This window comes from Emydura macquarii, unplaced genomic scaffold (genome assembly GCF_026122565.2).
Source record: "Emydura macquarii macquarii isolate MOO-44397 ecotype Brisbane River unplaced genomic scaffold, CSIRO-AGI_Emac_v2 contig_295, whole genome shotgun sequence".
In the NCBI taxonomy this organism is placed as follows: domain Eukaryota; kingdom Metazoa; phylum Chordata; order Testudines; family Chelidae; genus Emydura; species Emydura macquarii.
The window spans coordinates 169,387-185,544 of record NW_027130432.1 but is presented as its reverse complement, the minus strand read 5'-3'; the positions used below and the strand labels follow the sequence as shown (position 1 = coordinate 185,544).

The following is a 16,158-nucleotide window of genomic DNA, read 5'->3' as shown; positions in this document are numbered from 1 at the left end:
AACTCCTAAATTAGGGCCTGATTAGTCAGAGGTGCCAACTTTTGCTTGCCGCTGGCATGCCGTATGGTACCCGCCTTTAGGAAACGTTGTGTAGCTGACAAAGTTTGGGAATGGAAGCCTGACACTCCTGAGGTCTAATCTGGGATTGACCCTGGCATACTAGTTGTATGGGGCAAGAAATTTGTTCCCTTTAGAATGTGAAGCCTTGTCCACACTAAACACTTGCTTTCATTACAGCTCTTGGTGACCAGCAATTGGTGTAGGTGGGCTGATTCAAACTCCTGAAATAGACAGGCAAAGTCACTGTTGACACTAATTTAGCTTACTCTGGTTTCAAGTATGAGTGTGCATAGTGACTTTGCCTATCTGCTCTAGTGAAGATGCAGCTATGTTGATGGCTGTCCAACAACAACTGTAATTGACGCAATGTCTCAGTCTATATATAACATTTTCTAGTTCCTGCATCCTGTCTGTCTTCTTACTCCCCCAGACTCTGGACACTCTGTACCTATGGTATGTATGTAAATGGATGATCAGCTGGTGACTCTGGCTTGCTGATCATTAATCTTCTTTCAAGTACTCTCTTTTTCAGTTCATATTATGTTTCTTTCATCTCCTCTACATGGCACCGAAAGGTCCTCTAGTTCAGTTATGCATAAGTTATTAAAAGTTTTAAAGGAAAGAGAGCTAGAGCAGAACCATTTTAGCTTAAAATAAACCCTGCAATCTCTCCTGAACTGTAGAGCAAGTACAAAATCTGGGTTTAAGATGACCCCATTCATTTTTTTAAAAAGAGGTACTTACTAATATAATTAGGAGTAGGTATTGGAAATTTCAGTTTGGAGTGTAAATGAGCTGATCTTTTGTATTTTATTTGTGAGCTGAACATGGAACAATAGCCTTAGAACTTTCCCCCAAAAAATAAATAAACAAACAAGAAAAAAATCTAGGATTGATGGGTTTTTTCCTTTGTGTAAAATCTTGCTAAAACTTTCTGGTACAAAGACATTTCTTTTTTGGTTTAAGGTTCTATTTACCTTTTGTGACATTGCAAAAACTCATTATCTTTGTCTCTCACAATCTCTTCAGTAAAGCTGAGATAAGGCAGTCTACAAATGAAGTATTTCTCTTGGTATGCAGGAACAATATCTAAAGCATTTCTTAACAAATACAGTCTTTAACAACCAGTAATAGTCACTATTTTAGTGCTGTGTGATAAGAATAATTGTATTCATTACACAGTAGAATACGAGAACATATTTTGAAATAACTTTTCCTTGTCTTGAATTCCACTGAGTGACATGTTCAAGGGAATTTTTATTAGAATTGGTTGGACAAACTGCTGTATCAGGGGGATAACTCATATTTAATTTAATTTTTTCAGAACTAAGATATTGGTATAGTAGGTAGTGACAGCCGATTAACACAAGGAAAACCTTACTAATCACTGCTTGTGATTTTAAACCCAAATGTACAAAAGATCTCATTAAAACAATCTCTTGCCCACCCCAATCTCATTGAAATAATCTCTTCCTCCTCTTTCCCCATCCTCCTCTCTGCCCCAAGAACTGGATGGAAAGTGTTTCATTTATGTAACACGAGTGTGATTTCTTTTAGGTTCTGTCTTGTCTCCTCCTGAGCATGTACATTTCCTTTATAAGCATTCCACATTTCCTAAATAGCTAGAGGTAGAAGGATGCAGGGCCACATCTTGCAGTTCTTACTCAGGCGAAATTGCCATTGACTGCAGTGCCAGTGTCACTAGATAGTGCTGCAGAGCAGGGAAATGGCTTCAGTGGGATTTTTGCCAGAGGAAAGAGTGCATATATCCATAGATCATTTTTTTCAGAATTTCCAGAAAGTTTGGTTAATATTTTTAAATGTCATTTTTTACACCTCTTTGTATTTGTGTGTGTCTTGGTAGCAGCTATAAAGGTTTAAAAATGCTACGAAAAAGGCCACAGTCATAGAATTTCCAACTTGATTTTGCAAAGCAAAGAGGTTTGAATGGTTTGGGTAATGTTCATACCAATCTTTGGAGATTTGGACATCGCGGCTTTCAGCCTACTTTCCCGAACTACAGGGCCAGATCCTGGGGTGCAGTGTGGCTGAAAACCCTGCCTAATCAGCCCAGTGCAAGACTTGACCCTGCAGTGGCACAGAGCTGACGTGGAGATTTGTACACCACACGTCCTCTTTGCTGTCAGAAGAGTGCAGAAAACACTCGTGTGATTGTGTAGGAGTAATCCAGTCTTCAATCGTGGGCTGGTTTTTTCAACCACCATTAAAGATTGGATAAATTAACCTAGTGCTGCTCTAGCACAGTGAGGGGGATGAATATGCACAGAGCAGGGTCAGGGAAGTGCACCTCTGGGCACCTATTTGTGATCTCTGTGCTTTTTACAGTTTGGCTGTACCTGGTGTATATCTAGGTGACCCCAGTGTTATATGATTTTAGTGATGTATGTGTTGAATACCTTCAGAGTGAGTGTGGTGAGTTTTGGTCAAGGTAGACAAAAGGAATTCACTACCCTCACAGATGATATGCACCTTTATTACTAAGAATTAGTTTGGATTAATGTCATCAATATTTTCTCTCATCTTCTACAATAAAAACTACATTTTCTTAAAATGGTCAGGGCTCAATTCAGTGAGTTTGGCAAGGGTGGCTTAAAGTATAACCTTGCCCTTGACGCTGAAGGGATGGATTAAACCCATAGAAGGACAGGTGGTTGGTGTGACTTCCTGGCCTCCCTTTGGTTTTCCATTTGGGAAAGGTAGCTTTAAATCATGTGGAGAGCTCTGTAGGAGATCCATCAGGACATGTTGCTGGCTCCCCCAGCCAGCGCTATACATGTCTGCAAATCTGGCAGAGGGGAAGTTTTGGGCACTTCTTTCTCTGTCCCTGGCAGACTTTCCACTCCAGGATCAATGCTGAAGTAGGTGTTTTATAAACCATGTGGTGAGTTTAGGTCCTACACTTTTTATTACACTAGTTTCATAGATGAATCCAGATGATAATGATCTCTTCTAAATGATTTCCTATACAATATTTTGGGGGAAAGCCTAGTTAAAAAAAATAAGTCTTACTGGAGTTGCATATATTTTCACCTGCTTTAGCTTCAGTTATTTTTCTCTGACAATATAAGCCAACACTTTTGTTATCTCCTTCACTGTTGCTGCTAAGGGCTGTAGGGATTTTTCTGCAATAACTCCTGAATCCTTTTCTTGGTCATTATATTGAGCCTGCATTCCATTTCACAATTTCTCTCCCAGGGCTTTTTGCTCCAAGACTTGTGATCCCGTTACAGAGTTGGGACTACAAAGAAGAGAAGGGGGTGGGGGAGAGAAAAGGAAACAGACAAAACAAGGCAAAAATATAGACATGATTGTGCTTCATAACTGAGATTTGAGAGAATGATTCACAATGAATAATTTCCTCAACAAAATTAGTGTCTTTTGGTACATGGAGATGTGTATGAGCAGTTCATAGTTCCCTCAAATGTATTAGTTATATTAATTTATGTTGGGAACCATTACTCCCTTTGAATAATCCCATGTTTTGGTGACCTGACTGAGATCAATAGGATTTTGCCACTGACTTCAATGGGACCAGGATTTCACCCACTCAGACTATTCAGGGAGTAAGAATGCAGGATGGTGAATAAGGGTATCAGAATATGTCCCTTGATGACAAGACATGCAGGGTACATGTTCGTCCCTTCTAATCTGCAGCTCTGGCTCTACTGAGGTTGGGGGGCATTCTCTCAGTCCAGTACAGTAGAGAAAGAAAAGAAGATGAATAGATTGCAGGGCCAGAACTGATCATTGTGATCATCTGGTATAACACAGGCCATAGAACTTCCCCAAAGTAATTATTAGAACAAATCTTTTATAAAAACCTCCAATTTTTATTTAAAAATTGTCAGTGATGGAGAATCCACCATCACCCTTGGTGAGTTGTTCCAGTGGTTAATTACTCCTACTTTTGAAAATTTACACCTTATTTCCAGCTTGAACTTGTCTAGCTTCAACTTCCAGTCATTAGAATGTAGCAGAAGTTGATTACAACCATGTAATATCTAGCACTGAATGTGAGCTTTGCAAACTACTGCTTGGAGCTTATCTCCACTAACCACTAGCACCTCTCCCTTTTCCTTTGCTTTTTGCTTCTACATTGCTTTTCCCTTGCATGGTGAAGTCATTGCCCACTCCTGATGTCAAATTTTATAATCATTTTTAGAATCATGTCCTCTGTATGGAAAGCCACATGTTGAAGGTGGCTTGGAAATATCAGTTTCAGTTATGCAATTTGAGTAGGTCTCACCCATATTTAGCTCATGATGACCTGGTTATGACAACACATGCCCCTGGGATGTCCAAGATCAATTGTTTTAATTCCCTCTTCGCTGGATTATCGGTGAGGCTGATCCACTGTATGAATCTTGTTCAAAATGCAGCAGCGCAATTGCTAATGCACTTGAGCTATTGTGATCAAATTCAGCCTGCTCTGCGTTCTGACTGCCTGTTAGGTGGCAAATTCAATTTAAATTAGCCTCATTGATATAAAAAGCTCTGAATGGGACTGGTCTTGGTTGTATTCTAAACATTCCCCTTTAGTCTCCACCTGGCAGGTTTTTGCCCTGATGCACGGTGTGGCATGTAGCAGTTCCGCCATCACCTCTGAACTCAGAGTAGGTAATCAAGCTTTTCTGTGGCAGCTGAGTCAGTATAGAACCCACTCCCTTCTAAAATCCAGCTCATTTCAGCTCTCCCTTCTTTTACAAAACACAGACAACCTTATTTTTTTCAGAGATCTTTTTAAATTACCACCACTATTGCTGCTATTCCATTGCCTTGTTTGTATTGTTTTTTGTGAGCTCACCTTGTTTGTAATTTTGTTGAGGTTGGGGCATTCTTTTAATTAATGAATTGTTTGTTCGTCACTCACGGTGCTTCTGTGTGTGGGGTGCTTTGTGAATAAAATTATAATTATTAATACCTGTTATTTCAGAGGATGACATGGAGGAGAGTCTAGAGAATGACCAGGTCCCTGTGTACTCTGTGGCAAGCAGGGTCTAAATTCTGTGGAAGCGGTCTGGCTGTTGTCTCACTTTGGCAGAAAATCAGAAATTTTTGTGGCAGCTTTAGTTTTTTTTAATAGACATTTTTATCACCTCACGTAGCGTGATGAATAATACAATAAGTGCAGAGGCCCCAGTGGGATTTGTTTTGAAATTAAATGCAATTCATTTTACACTTTTGATCTGACAGTGCTGAACTGCACTGTCCAACTTATAAAGGCAAGGCAGGAAGTGTTCACAGCTGGGCTTGTTAATCTCTGGGGCAGCACAGAAAGCAGCTTGGGATTGTGGGAGAAGAGCACCTGGATGTTTCTGCTGGTTAAATAGTCAGCACTGAAATAGCTAACTCTTGAGATTTAAGCCATTTCCTGTAGGTTTCAGAGTCAATGGCTTGATGAGGTGAATGGGGCTGTTTCTATAGCCTCAAAGCTATGGTTTCTGGCTTTTTGCAGATTCAGGCAGACATCACTGCATCAGCTCTCCTTAACCTTGAAAATTCAAGCTCTCTCTGCAACCAAGAGGTCTAGAAAGATGATTTTTTTAAAACGAAAGCTTCAATTCTGAAGCACAAGGCTGAAGTAAGGGGTGAATTCTGTAACAAATCCCACAGCCATGTAATTACAGAGTGCACAGAGCCCTCTGTAATGGAGGAATCCTGTGATGAGACTGGGCCCCTTTTGTTCTCTGTGGTGAACCGTTGGAGGAGCAATTCTGCTAAGTCAATGCAATGCACCTTTCTCTTGCTCTGACATGTCAAGGATACTTTAGCAGATGGGGTGAGGTACTGTAGTGCTGGATGGGATTTACTCTTCATGGCATAGTCTTCCTCTCTTCTTTTTCATTATGCAGGATTCATCCTTTTTCCCCTTTCTTTTCCAGTGTCTGATGCCCTTCTGTCCATAATTTCCTTTTAATGATGACCTGTCTGCTTTCTCCTCCACGCAAATAAGGAGAAAGAAATGTCTTCAATATAATTTTTAAAAAGGTAAAAAGAAATACTGGAGTAGAGAGACAAGGGGCACAAGCATACAGTACCCAATGTGTAGATACTATGGGTGGCTTGTAAGACTATTTCCTTTTAGTTTTCTCTCGAATGGCCATGTTATTTTACTCTCTGTAGGATCCCCTTATTCTGACACTGGACATGATTGTGACCTAGGCAGGGTGACCATATTTTCCTATGCTGAATATGGGACACTTGGTAAAATTACTTATGGGTGTAGGCAGGGGTGCAGAGCTGGCCGGAGGCTGGGGATGGGGTATGCTGAGCTGGCTGGAGCGGACAGGGAGGGACAACACACATGGGGGGACACCCCACCACACACGTGGGTGGGTGACGCACATACACACACACCCTCACATGAGGGGTGACTGACTGACCTTCCCTGCCTGGCACTCTCTGCACTCCATGCCTGACTGGGCCCCGGGGACAGGCCCACCTCTCCTGGTATCTGGCTCTGCATCTACCCAGCCTGAGGATGCTGCCTGCCCACCCTCACTGGCCATTGCAGCTCACAGCACACAGCCAATGCTGGTAGAGCTGGATTCAGCCCCGGAGCCGGCACACGGTGGGTGGGTGGGTGGGAGGCTGCACTGGTGGACCAGCAAGGGGAACAGCCCGGCACCTCATGCTGTGACCTCATCCCACCACACCACCAGCCTTGCACACCCATCCCCATCGGCCACTGGACCCCTTCCATGCACCGCTGCTGGGTGGTTGGCTGGCAAGCAGGGATCTGGCTAGCAGGACTCCCACAGCGCTGCAGCCATTCCTTTATGGGCCCCTTCTGAATGTGGGCCCCACATTTTGTTGCTATTGATGTCATTGTAAACCCAGTATTGATCAGGAGGCAGAAAATACGGGACAATGTGGCAATTTTTAAAAATAGGATGTAGGGTCATCCTAAAACTAGGGAGAAAAAATTAGTGCTTCCATGTCTCATAAAGATAGATAAAGCATAGTGTGACAAAGTCAGGCCAGATGACTACAAGAGGGTATTACTATTTGGGTTCTGGGATGTGGGTGGGAACAAGCCTGCCCACGGCTAAAAGTCCCTTCACCCGCCTAAAGAAGGAACTACTGGACCCGGGACTCAACTAATTTTGGGGAACAACAAACAAGAAAGCAGGAACAGGCATGAGGGTCAAAGGGCTAAACGGAGGGAACCTGAAGGAGACACCGAGCAGAGAGCCCCGGACAGTACCCACTGCTCCTCAAAAGCTGCTAAGGAGTCAAAGGGCATAGCCCAGAGGAACTCTGCCCAGATATGTGAACAGATGGAGGAACAGATATAGGCCCCACAGTCACAGAGCATCTCCTCAGCCAACAGGGACAAGGAGGTCCTGTGACTTTGTGGGGCCACGGATGGAGTGTGCATAGATCAGAAGGTGTGGGGAGAAGTGCAGCCAGAAGGCAGCTATGTCAGCCGTAGAATGTTAAATGCCCTTCTTCCTGCAAGCTGGGAGGAGGTTACCTCAAGTCAATTAGAGGCACCTGAGCCCAATCAAAGGCTACTCCAGGCCTGTTGAAACCCCTGCCTCTGCTAGAGGGAAGGTGGGAGAGACACAAGCTGTCAGATGACTTGTGGCAGTAGGGAGATAGACTTTCCCAACACCAGAGATGGTGCTTCTCCCCTCAGGGGGAACAACAAAGAAAACCCAGGCACCAGCTTGGGGGAAGGGCTGATCACCCCTCTCCCCGAGCTGCACCACCATCACTGCAGCCCTGCTGAAGGAGCCAAGGAAAGGTACTCCCCTTGGGTCTAGACTTTATAGACTTACTGCTCCCCTTCACCTCCCTGTGTGTCGCAGCGGCATTCCTCAAGCCTAAACCAAGGCTCACCCTGAATGCTCTAAGACAGAGGTGCTGAGCGGAGAAGCTAAAAGACTAGTCCAGGGTGGGGCAGATTTACCCCAGGCCCACCCTGCCAGTGGAGGAAGCCCTAACCTGGCGAGACTGAGGGGGTGCTTTGCCACAATAGATATTACTGCATTGTGCATTTAGTAGACAATTTTCTGCAGGTTTGCTTGTTTGGAATGGTCTATAAAGAAACAAACAAAAAAGCATGATGGGGTAATTAATTTCCATTTTGACAATCTGCAATTAACAAACATATTTACATATTACCATATGAGGAAGGATGGTTTTATGGTTAAAAATGAAAGTTGGGTAGTAATGAGATCTGGGTCCTACTCCTTAGTTCACCATAGAATTTGTGAATGACCTTGGGCAGATGGCAAAATTTGTTTCTGCTCTAGGAAATGGTTATGAGAAAGTAGAAAATTCATAGTCAGCAGATCTGCCCTTCCCCATGTATTCAGAATCATATCTGTTTTTTATATAAAATTATTTTAATACTTGTACTAAAGGGGCATCCAGAGGCCCTATTCAGGATGGGGGGATGTTTGGTAGGTACTGAACAAACAAACACGAAGAGGCAGTCCCTGCCCTGAAGAACTTGAAATCTAAGAAGGAATTTTCTTACTTTTGTTTCTGGCTTCAAATCTGGAGATCTATGATGCAGCCTTCGTCCAATTCAAAGACCTGTTTTATTTTGGTTTTTTAAAATTCTTTTTCCCCAATGATTCTGAGACATTTTTCTCTCATAAGTATTTTTTGTTCACTTCTTTCTCAAACAAGCTCAGTTCAGTCTGTCTTTTTTCCAAAGTCTACAACTATTCATATGCAAAGTGAAATAGGGGCAAGCAAGGTTTCAAGCCTCAGATCCTGTTGAGGATTGTGAACTCTCCAAAGTTTAGGCACATTCATAAACAGATGTTTGGCTTGGCCATTTTCAAAATTTGGGTCTCATTTCAGATTTTCAACAACTGCTAGTGTTTAAGAGAGCTCAGACTAGGGCTTTCAGTTTAAGCTCATCTATAATTGTGGCTAAGCCTATTCTTACCAATGTTACACATAAACAAATCCAACGTGTGAGAGTCATGAAAACTTTCCCTGACACACTAATGTCCGTCCCTCCCCCCGATCCTATGTAGAGTTACTGCGACTTTTCATGTAACGAGGACAGACCTGGATGGCCTGAAATTTGTCATCTTGTCTTAGGCCTTCTAAGAGTCAACCCTTACTCATGTCAAGGAGCCCTGGTAGTTCCACTGATTTCAGTGGGACAAGTCCTTTAGAGAGTGCTCATTCACATGAGTAATGTTTACCCAAGCAGCCCTATAACAGCAATGCGTGCTATGTGCAGGTCATATCACATGGGGCTAAACTGACTTAATTTGATTGACCCCAAATGGGGTTAAATAGTAAATCCCATTTAATTTCCATCCTTTTTCTATTACCTATCTCCATCTCCAATGTATATACAGAGACTTGGTACTGTGTCAGTTTTATAAGCTTCTAACCTCTTGGCAACTCTTTTCAGTGCTATCTACGCTTCCATTAATTCCTTATCTGCTGCTTCCCAAATCTAATCTCTGATTTTGTGAAGTAACAGTTTAATGCCTCTGCTATTTTCTTATCCTCTGTCTCTAATTACTTATCCTCACTATTATTCTTAACAAGATCAATCTTTCATTTCATCATTTGTCTTTTAAATATATTTTAAAATATTTACTCTTGCATTTATCTTTGTGATCCCCCCTGTTTGGGTGGAGGACTGTGCTGCTTAAATTTAAATTTACTCAGATATATCTGAGGTGTATTTGTACCAGTCAGTTACCATCGGTATTTAAGGAATTACAGGTATCTTGGCGCAGAGATCAAGAAATTAGAGCTGGAGAAACATTTTACATGCAAAGGGAAACTAGTCTCTCTCAGGATTTGCAAAAAGAAAATCACTATTTCCCCTTTCTAATTTTGTTTTAGTGAGATAGGGAATGCTTCCCCTTCCACCTCACACACTTCTTCTTTTCCCATTTCTGTTGGACTTTCGAGGAGAGACAAAGGAGCAGAGTAGGGTAGGATTTTGTGGCCATGAAAGCAGTGAATTCTAGTTTGCAAAGCACGCACAGTGACAATTCTTCAAAGTCTGACCTCTAAAGTAGGGGGAACCTCATGCTCAGGAAAGCAAAGGACTGACTGATAGCCTGTGAGAGTCCATCCTTTGGCCTAGATCCCCAGCTGTGCTAGAACCACCTGTTTACAATCCTGCTCTAGGGGTGCATGGATGCAACACCTGTGCCTGGCAAAAGTTAGAGAAACCACAGGGCTGTTTCAACATCATCTCATGAATTACAACCTTCCAGGGACCACTCCATCAACTGGGATCACAAAAGGGCATTGTGATCTCGCTTTACCTCTAACACATCCCCAGCCTAGTCCAGAACACCCCTTTTTCCCCAGGGGGAGGGCCGGGGCAGTAGAGGCTGGCCTACACAGGGGAAATCCTCAGCTTCTGCCTCAAAGAAGCTTTAAGTCCCCTTAAGAAGAGCCAAAGATCAGGACCTTTAAGTCTGCTAATTCATTTGCACTCTGATGAGCACTTCAATTCTATATTCCAGGCCTCTTGGAGTAAAGACTGGCCCATAATAACATTCTAGGCCAAATGTTAAGCCAACCCACGTAACAGGTGAGCGGAGCACAATATGTGGACATGATTGACCTTGCAGATGAGTAGCTGAGCATGCATTTACTTGACTGGCACATGCATCCATTTCTGTGCGTGTGAATGTGGGGCTTTGCTTGTGCAATGGGCATGGGCACACTTTTTCCATGGAAATGAACTGAGTTGTACATTCATTTCAAAGAGTTTTATGGCTTTATAGTGGGTCACGTGAACTTTGGAGACACTGTTTTATACTTGTGACTGGAGAAGGTTAACAGGGATTTTAACACCTTTATCTCTAAACTGAGGTAATCAAAGGCAGAGCTGGTGCTACCCATGGGGGACGACAATGGGGATATTTGCCCCTCTCCAAAAGAAAAACTATCTTCAAGAGGCCCCAAATTCATAGTCATTGGAAATGGGCAGGCCAAAGGTCCATTGCCATTTCCCATTTTTAAAATGCACTCCACCCTCCCCCCCTTTTAAAACATGAACGTCAGGTCCTGGCTCCTGGGCCTGACCAACACACATGTCCCCCTCTGTGTGCTGCATGCTGCCACCAGCTGCTGAAACTGTGGAGGCAGCTTCTCTCAGCACCAGGAACTGGCTACATACAGGAAGCAGGATGGCCCCATCAACCAAGGGCTTCATGCTCTCCAGCAGGGACAGTAAGGGGCTCTGGGAGTTTGGGCTGGGGCCGGAGGGAAGAAGAGAGGCAGGGGCTCTGGGAAAGTCAGGCTGGTGTGGGTCTAACTAGTCCCTTGAATCCTAGAAGGTTGTTTGTTTTTTAAATAGTGAAATCCAGGGAGCCCAAAATACCCATTTTCCCCCTCCCAAAAAATGAGGCACTAGACCAGCCCTGATGAAAGGACAGATATCAGGCAATAAGAAACAAATTATTTTGAATGCTTACTTTTAAATGACTGATTTCCTTGGTTGTATGAAGGGTAGTTCTAGCCATGTCGGTCCCAGGATATTTGAGAGACAAGGTGGGTGAGGTAATACCTTTTATTGGATCATCCACCTTGTCTCTGTGATTTCCTTTGGTCTCATTGAAACAGTTCTGGATTCTTTTTGTGGTCGTTACCTCAATTTCTGGACTTTTTCTTTTATGAAGTTTATGGTGTGTCCTTAGCATGTATCTCTCTTGATGAGACATCATATCACTTATTGTACAATACTTATCAAATTCTTCCAGTGTCCTACTATGCCTAGTTTTCACTTTATTTACAATTCACAATTATTTATATGACATTAGGCTTTACGTGTTACATGGTTTTATGAAACTGCACCCCAAAAAATCAGAAATATTATCAACTGGTTCCAGGTTTTCCATACCTGGCAAGTCTATTCAGTAGTATCCTTTTGGTTCTATTTTGAAGAATTAACAGCTTGACTATTGTGCGTCATCCAATTTATAGAGACCTCATATCTGTTACTAGAACATCACTTGTGAAATTTCTCAAGACAAATGCCATTGCTCAGCAAGAAGTATTCTAATTTCTGGTAATGCTGTTGTAGAACCTGAGGGTCTCTAAAACTTTTTATTCTTTAGATGTTGTTCCGTAGGAAGCTTGTAGCTCTGAGGGCAGGCATGGTGCTAGATAGTGAATATGTGCCTCCAAAATGGATAACACAGATGAAGGGTGCCAGCACAGTTGTTAACCTGTGATTTTCATGACCAACTGTTATCTCCTTAAGTAATGGATATTGTAATACCCTAATGAACATAGAATTGAACTTTGTATTCACTGAAGTCATTTTGTATTAGGTAAAGGGCATTATACTGGTAGTTAAAAATGACCCAAACAGCTCCCTCCCTTCCTCTTTGCTCTTTGGGTGAATCATAGGCAGTGTTTTCAATCATTAAGTAGCTTAAAAGCTATTATACAGTTTCCTTTAAATTAGAAATCACTGTTCTTGTTTTTCTAGGTTTGGGCCTGTTAAGAGTTTTATGTGAGTTTGAGGAGAGGTTGCTTTGCACTTGTCATATTGCACATTCTTTGGTCCGGGTTTGCTAGTAGTTTAACTATTAACTTTATTTTCTTGTTGATTTTTGCCTTTGTCTCTTAAACTGTGGTGCGAGTTGGTCATTTTTTCTCTCCGCTCTATTAAAAAACCATTACAGTAGCATTTCCTCTTGAGGTCTTTTTACCCTCCTATGCACTTGCTATAAATTCATGAACTCTGGTTTCACTTACAAAGATCTTTACATCACTTGGGCCATTTTCCTGTATAATTGAAATGTAAAGACAAGTTCCAATGTTCCAAAGTTTCATTTCCAAAGACCTACCATAGCTGAATGATTTCTGTACTTCTCACAGTTATTGCCATTGAAGCAATGATAGCAATTGTGCTTAGTGAGAATAGAAATCTCAGTAAAAGCAAAAAAGCCTGAAGGAGAGTCTTGTTTCTCCGAACCTTCATTGATTTTTTTTTTTTAATTTAAAGTTAGTTTTGATACACAATTTTGAACACGTAACAGCACTATTAGTAGCTGGGTGAGCTTTACAGATAGTACAAGTTCAGTGTCGATGTGAATCCTACCCAATGGTCCTGGGGTTGTGCTCTTGCAGTTTCTCACAAGTTAAGCAAAGTTGAGCCATGATCAGAATTTGGATGGAAGGTCTCCAAGGAAAATAGAGATTGTTGAATGAAGTAGTGCTGGCAATTCAGTGCAAGGGAGACATTGTGGCCTAATACCTAGAGCACTGAACTGGGACTCGAGACCCTTGTTCTATTGCTAATTCTGCCATTGGCCTGCTGAGTGACCTTGGAGAGGTCAGTCCCCCTATTTGTGCCTCAGTTTCTCCATCTATAAATGGGGATAATGATATTGACCTTCTTTGTAAAATGTTTTGAGATCTATGGGTGAAAGGTGATATGAGAGCTATATAATAATAATAATATGTCGCTGTCCCACCGTGGTGTCAAGTGGCATTTTGCTGCTGGAGATGTTCTCTTCCAAGGGGTGAGCTACTGGCATCATTGAAGAGTATGTAATACATTGTGTAAGAACAGTATTTTATTGGCATGAATATATGTGGAAATTATAAGAACGTAGAAAACAAAGTTTAAATTTGTACACATGAGTATTGGCACCAGAAATATTTGTCACTTACCCAGTTGTGGAACAGAGACAAATCCTATTCTATTTCTCAGATGACACGGTTCTTGGGGAAATGGCTAAATATTCCTTGTTACTGACAACAAATGAAGCTGTTTGGTTGCTAATACTGAAACTCCAGATGATCATGTAACAGGCACCTTTATAAATAATGTATATCTATTTTCAGAATGAATAAAATCCTCTCTATCTAATGGAGGCCAATGAAAAAACAATGTTTTGATTCAAGTATTGTTTCTTTTTGTGCAAATGAAAGAATTACTTGAAAATCAAGGCTTTTAAAAAGGAATAAATACCCATTGTCATTGAAGCATGCAGATTTACTTCAATTTAAAAAGGGACAATGAAATCAAGATTGTAGAAAACTTAGTTTATGATACTGTATTATGGTGCACACTGGGAGGAAAGAAAAGCCAATAAATGAAAGAATAATAGCACATTGATCAACCCTTTATCACAGCAGGGTAACTAAATCTGCTGTTGCCAAACATGTCATTGCATAGCCACTTAATTAAACTCACGTTATAGACTGGGATGGATGCAAGTGTTTAGTTTCTGTCGGCAACTATGGACAAAGGAAGATAAGGAAAGCTATTGAAATTGTAAGGAGAGCTTTCAGCTAAAATGTTTGAGTTCCCCATTTATTTCAATAGGGAATTAGGTTTTCTGTTGTTGCTTTCCATATTAATAACATAAATTGTCTCCTTACACTATACAGATCACATAAACAGCATAGATCAGTTTTCCTCTTGCATACATTCTGTATTGCTGACAGTTCAGTTTTTCAGCCAGCTCCCTTTCTCAAGGTGTTAATGGAATGTTCAAATCCAGGCTGTAGTAAAGAAGAGATGTCATTCAAAGCATTTGAATTCCAGTAGAAATAATGCTCTAGAGTATCCCATAAGAGGGGAAAATGTCCACTGGAAACTCTGAGGTTTTCTCCTTGCTGTTTCCACTGCACCTACTGCTCAAGGGTTCTTATCCAGCAATGATGGGGAAGAGGATATGGTCAGAATGTGTCTTCCTAGATCCATCACTGCATATCCAGGGACATCTGCACAGGAAGCCAGCCTCCAGAATGCTTCCTTGCCCTCCTCTCTCCAGTAGCAGCATCTTTTTTAACGGAGCTGTGCCATCACTGACTGCCCAATCCTTCTCCTGCCAAAGAAGCAAACAGGCACAGAGGAGATTATGCTGCTTGGAGAAAGTTAACTCCTGTTCATATTTCCAGTAGGAAATACCATGGGTTCCCAAGGGAGCATGCCAAGCAGAGTATCTACACTCTCTCACTTACCATCCCAAGGAGAACTTGGTATATACTAGTTTTGTGGGTGTCCTATAATGCCCTTCTCTAGTGGGTAGTCCAGAAAGAAAAAAGGATCTACTACTACTGCTTTCTAGGGAGAGATTTATAGCTCAAGTTGCAGAGACTTGTATTTTTGAAGCTGAAAGCTCAGGTTTCTAGGTCCAGCTCCCCAATGGTGTTAGTGTGATTTATTCAATAATTGGTTGTTGCATGCAGCATGTATACTCATGGCCCCTCATCTAAGGGCCTTCTATAGAGGCACTTCTGCCTGCTCCCAGGGAAGAAAGAGCATGCAGTAGAGATGCAGCTGCTTCCCTCTTTGACACCCCCTTCCAGTTTCCACTCTTTTATACTCACCTCTGCCTACATAAGAGAAGCATCAGTTCAAAGATTGACATACAAAGATTACTGGAATAGATGGGCCCCTGTGACATGGCATCCACTATGGTGATTCTTATGTTCCTCTTAAATTCCAACATTTCTGATTTCTTTTCAAGTACCTTTCAATAATGATGATTTGCCCTCATGTAGCATGTTAGATCTGAGGATTCTGGAAAAAAAAAACTTCAAAACATTAATGAAACCTTAACAACCCCTGTGAGATGAGGAATTATTTTTATTTCCGTTTATATCTAAATCAAAGCAATCACTGCACCTATAGCATAGCTTTGAAACCTTACAAATACAAGCAAAATATATCAAATCAGTGACTTCTCTTTCCCTTATAGCCTGAATTAAAATTAATCAGCTGCCCTCCATGGCTCCTCAGACAGAAAAAATAGATTAGTATCATTGCAGCATGCCGGGGGTTAATTTATTTGAGCTATTTTGGCCCAGGGTAGGGAATGAATTCAGAATTTGGTCTGACACAGAGTATGTCCCATTGACAGCATCTTACCCATCAAACTGGAGTTCAATTAGGGAATTATATTACTACCTGTGGTCTCCTGGTCCAGTTTGAGGGTCTCCGTTCAGTCTCATTCCTCCCAAAAAAGCATTGTGTATTAAACAGTTTGCGTCTCACTCAATCACCGTATCTCTGAGATAATACCTATATGATTAGGGCATCTCAACTGAATTTGCCAGGCCATTGTCATAGAATTTCAGTTCATTGTGCTGGGGCTAGCTAGGCAA

General features: G+C 41.8%; 1 long non-coding RNA gene across 1 annotated transcript in view; it reads left to right on the top strand.

Annotated features, from left to right (window-relative positions):
- The window catches only part of LOC137154620 (uncharacterized), a 182,712-nt gene that overhangs the window by 56,416 nt on the left and 110,138 nt on the right, over nucleotides 1-16,158 (top strand). The gene's annotated exons all lie outside the window — the stretch shown is intronic.